Source organism: Protobothrops mucrosquamatus, unplaced genomic scaffold (assembly GCF_001527695.2).
Source record: "Protobothrops mucrosquamatus isolate PMUCROS unplaced genomic scaffold, P.Mucros_1.0 scaffold14095, whole genome shotgun sequence".
Lineage (NCBI taxonomy): Eukaryota > Metazoa > Chordata > Lepidosauria > Squamata > Viperidae > Protobothrops > Protobothrops mucrosquamatus.
This window is the reverse complement of record NW_015399864.1, coordinates 1-5,196: the sequence shown is the minus strand read 5'-3', so window position 1 is coordinate 5,196 and position 5,196 is coordinate 1. Positions and strand designations below refer to the sequence as shown.

The following is a 5,196-nucleotide window of genomic DNA, read 5'->3' as shown; positions in this document are numbered from 1 at the left end:
TAAAGAGTGAATTCATTTAAATTTTGGCCTATCCTAGATGTTGCCAATGTCCACTTTTTTTTTACTTCACTGTAGTAACACTCCTTCTTACCAGATGAAAATGCCATACTGGTGACATGAATAAGATAAAGTATAGTTCAGGGCAGAGGTCCCCAAACCCTGGGCGCAGCCCACTACTGTGCCGTGGCCTATTTGGAACTGGGATGTGCGAGAGGCAGGCCAGAGTGCACACACGCATGTAGCTCAACTCGCATGAGTGGCAGGGCGGTGCACATGTAACTCAAATTTTAGTCGAGCTGCGTGTGCATGTGTGAGTGTGCCGGCCCACCACTTGTGCAAGTTCAGCTGTGCATCCTGCCCTGCCCACTCATGCGGCCCAGTTCTCAACACCCCCCCCAGCCAGGCCGCCAAGCCACAAAGGTTGGGGATCGTTGGCTGAGGGCACTATTATGTTTCAACTGGAAGACAAAACGTAATGTATGAAGCTTAAAGTAGATTGGAAAGTAAGGCTTAGGAAAAAAATTGTGTTTGAGGAATAACATCTAACAAATCCCAAACCACAAACAGCTTATGGTACAATATAAATATAAATACATTTATGTATATAAATATTATTATAAATGTATGATTAGTAAAGCATGAAATGTACTGGACGTAGGCTGAGAAATCATTCATAAGGGTGTCTTGCAACATACATTGATGCAAACACCCCCCCCCACTTCTCCCCAATGAGTTGAATTTTCCAAGAGGTTCTTGACAATCAGAAAGCCTTTAAAGTAATCAGAGTCTTCCAGAGGACGCAGCTATTTCAAGACTTCAAGGAGTAAGTCACTCATACTCATACCAATATGAATTGCAAAGTGCTTCTTTGCATAACCATAATAGGAGACAAATTGAATTATAACATTTACCTTATTTTTAAGTATTATGTCAACTTGATTGTGATAAGCTTCTAATAGTTCTTCAAGAGAATGGCTGGAACCAATGAGAATAATTCTATTACTTGTGGCATACTATTAGTATAAGCTTTGTAAAACGAATAAAAAGGCACCAACATGACAAATGCTTGATTACAAAATGTAATGTTTGATTGCCCCTGGAATAAGGTTCTACCCTGAGATCTATGGCTCCCATCCTGATGGCATTCCAGAAGGCTCTAACAAACTGGCTATTCTCCCAGACATTGCAGTAGACTAGATGGAGTCCATTATTAGAAATACCTGAATATGTTACATATATTTTGGAGTTAGTTGTTTGGATTTTCCATCTTGTTATTTTCCGTTACTGTATTTTTATTTTTCATACTGAATCTGCACCTAGAGTGCGCTCTCTCTCTCTCTCTCTCTCTCTCTCTCTCTCTCTCTCTCTCTCTCTCTCTCTCTCTCTCTCTCTCTCTCTCTCACACACACACACACACACACACACACAGATATATACACATATACATATACATATATACACACACACATGTACAAATATGTATACATATATACATATACATATATACACATATATATACATATACACACACATATACACACACACGTTAATACATATACATACATAATACATATACATACATATACATACACATACATACTTGACCCTAGAATTGGTTTGGTGCTGGGTAGCACCAAAATTGAAACAAACAAATAATATTATGACAAAGTTGTTACCTCTGAATGGTCTCTCTGAAAAACTTTTCTACATGGCAGAGATGTTTTGCCAAATCTATTGGTGTCCCATCATCATCTTCCTAATAATAGAAAATGCATAAGTGATTTGCCAAACTTATCAATGTTCTCCCTTGCCCTGTAAAAAATAACCTAAAGATGGATAGCAAGTTTTATTCTGAGAGTTCTGAAAATGAAAAAATTAACATTTTTTGCTACCTCCATAAATAGAAAACTGATAATAAATGTCTTCTTTCAATTTCTCTACTAAAAAGTGGCTGGCTGTTAAGTTCATATACAAGAACTAATATTTGATAGCATCCTCCAATTTAACTAGGTTTACTCAGGATGAATTACCAATTTTTATAACAAACCTACATGTAACAGTAATTTGTTTCACAGGTGTATTCATTATTAGCTTCATTACTGGATTTCTTAGACTTTCAAAAAAACCACCCCATGATCAAAAACCCTCCATGCTTCCCGCATTTGTGTTTTCACCTGTAGCAATGATTGCTGTTCTATGGATTCTCTACCCTAGCCTTTAAGCTGCCAGATAAATATGTAAACAGTATCTGGAAGTGGAATATGGCAAATCAGGAATCCTTGCTATTTAGTGAGTTTAATATATATTAGTGTGTCATTAGGACCAATTTCTAACCTACTGAAGAAGAAATATCTTGACTGATCTTTAAAGAATAGAGTAAGAATGGTTAATATTTAGAGATCACCAGGAAATCACAGGACTATAGTCTATACTGGGAAGGTGAAAACATTTTCAGAAGAACACAATGATAAACCACCTATGTCTTGTTACACTTAAGGAAAACTGTATGGATACATCCAATAGACACCAGGATTTGAGCTCAATTTGAAAGTTTTTTCTATTTCTAACTAAGGCCAGTATCAAGAGTGGAGATCTTGGGATATATCATCTTGTGAAAATCTAGTTCTCTGGTGAAAGCTCTAATGCCAGGAAAGGCGGAAAGAAAGAGAAGAAGAGGATGACCAACAGCAAGATAGATGGAATCACAGTGGCAATGGGTGCACAGCTGGAAGATCTGAAAGGCCAGGTTAGTGACTGTTATGGTGAAAATCTAATTGGTTGCTAATAGTTGACATCGATTTGATGACACATAATAAATCAATTAATCAATATTTGTAACGAGGGTGGTTTACAATTTTTGTAAGAACTAGCAGCGGAAAGAGACTTTCTCGCTGTTCTTGAATTACTTGATGCGCTGCATAACAGAGAGGAAGAAACTAGACCAGAGATAACAGATAATTCTAGGTACATGTGAGTCATGGTTACAAGACAGAGTTCACAATACAATAATAAAAACAAGCAATATGCAGAACATCAATAATACATATAAAAAGAATAAATGATGGTTGTTTGGATAAGTGAGCTTCCCTTGTACTTACTGTTCGTGCAAGATCTCTGCAAATAACATTATTAGTCAATAACTGTAGAATAATCTCTGTGTCCCATTTTCGACAGTTTTGAATATACTCATGGCTTCCCACACAATGCTTGCTGTGAAAACAATAAATGCTGGTGATTATTCACTATTTCAAATTATCAATAAGATTTTCAATGAACATGAGTTCAAGTCCTGCCTTAGCCATGAAAACCAGCTGGGTGACTCTGGGCCAGTCACTCTCTCTCTCTCAGCCCAATCCAACTCACAGGACTGTTGTTGTGGAGAAAACAGGAGGAAGGTGTGTTGGATAGGCCTTGAATTATTTGTAAAAATAATAAAGGCAGGATACAAATAAATAAATAAGAATATATGGACATGGTTTTTAGAATCCATGGCTCCCTTCCCTTCACTAGTTTTCCCATTTCTCTTTTCAAATATTGCTTAGCAGAACTAGAAAGGGGCTAATAGCAACCATGGTTGGAAAAGCTTACAGAGATTATTCTGAATTTCTGCTTACTATGTTATTAATAGTAAATAATTAGGATGCTAGTCTTCTAAGCATCAAAAACACGCTGAGCAAATATATTTCTCAAATAAAATAACTCTAGACATATTTAAAACTATTATTTTGGCATATTTAAATGGAACAGGATTTATATTCCCAGCTTTGCCTGTTCTGATGTAATTGCCCCATTACTGTAGCATATATTTTAAACATGAAAAGTTGGCAGAATCACTCTTAATAAAACTCCAGACTAAGAGATGATGCAGAACCTGCAATAAGCCAAAAATATATTCGTTTTAAGTAACTGACAAGACACATGTTTTTACAACTAGCTGCCATTTTCAAATACTACAGGATTCTGCATTAGACAATTGAATGTATTCCATGACAGCATATTTTTTCTAAGTATAGTTAAGTTTGACAATGCTAGTATGATTTATTATCAATCTGAAATCTAAACAGATCAAAATAAAATAAAATGAACAATATGCCATATCTAAATGAATACAGTAGAGTTCCAAATTCAACGATAACACCTATTTTAATTCTGATTGCTAAACTACTTACTCTTTTTCCAATTAGTAACAGTCAAATTTGTATTCACTATAGTTTTGTAGAAATCAGGATGTAACCAAAGCAAAACTTACTTCTGTAAAACTTCTTCTTGTCCACAAACTTTCAAAATATAACTGCCAATATCTACATTGTTCAAGTCATCATGCACCCAGCAAAGAGCCTGCATTATTATAAGTTCAACTGGAGAACTCACTGTTTGGAGAAAAACAAACACAGAAGAAAAGGCAACAAAAATAGTGAACTGAAGGCAGTTTTGTAAAATAGAAAAAAATGAGCAATTAACTCAATGCAACCTGAAGAGTTTTTGAAATATTGTAGTTAGCAATTTGAGTAATAGAATAAAAAAATAATAGCAATTTATTCTCAAAAATCCATTCAGCTGTAATTAAAAGGCATATCTGATGCTCTATGGCAGGGGTGTCAAACTGCTGGCCCGTGGGCCAGATGCGTTATCTGGAAGCTGCGCCCACCCCATTGCCGGCAATGGCAAAACTGTCCCGATACGTTGTGCGACGTCACATGACGTCACGAGTTTGACATGTCTGCTCTATGGCTACCTCAGAAGGTAGGAAAACAAAACGTATGTTGCAAACATAATGGATGGGATTAAAAATACAGGTAAAAGTCCACACGTTTTAAATATCAGTTCCAATGGAAATGGCTCCTGTAATGCTGATCTCTAGGAATGTGCTTGATAACCCATGGAAGTCAAGCCGAAATGTCTTAAAACCATGAAGTTTATGCCCTGCCTGGCCTTTTTTGCATGGGGGGGGGGGGAAGTGCTAAGGCAGCCAGATGTTTCCTTTTGGAATTGCAGAGCTCTGCGGAGTCTTGGGAAAGCTGTGCTTTCTTTCCAGAGCCTTGGAAAAGTAAAGGTATTTTTTCTTTTCTTTTTTTTTTTTTACTACAAAGCCAGCCCCAGCACTCCAACCCCACCCAGGAGCATGGGAAAGGGGGCATTTTAAGACTGTAGCGGAGTGGCTGCCTTTAGCATTTTTTCCCCTTCTTCTTTGTAAAA

General features: G+C 36.8%; 1 long non-coding RNA gene across 1 annotated transcript; it reads right to left on the bottom strand.

Annotated features, from left to right (window-relative positions):
• Positions 1-961: 961 nt before the first annotated feature.
• On the bottom strand, positions 962-3,117 carry LOC107301537. Its single transcript, XR_001549307.1, has 3 exons — positions 3,099-3,117; positions 1,677-1,756; positions 962-975 (listed from the first exon to the last, which is right to left on the bottom strand). It is a non-coding gene; the product is annotated as an uncharacterized LOC107301537 (long non-coding RNA).
• Between the last annotated feature and the right edge of the window lie 2,079 nt (positions 3,118-5,196).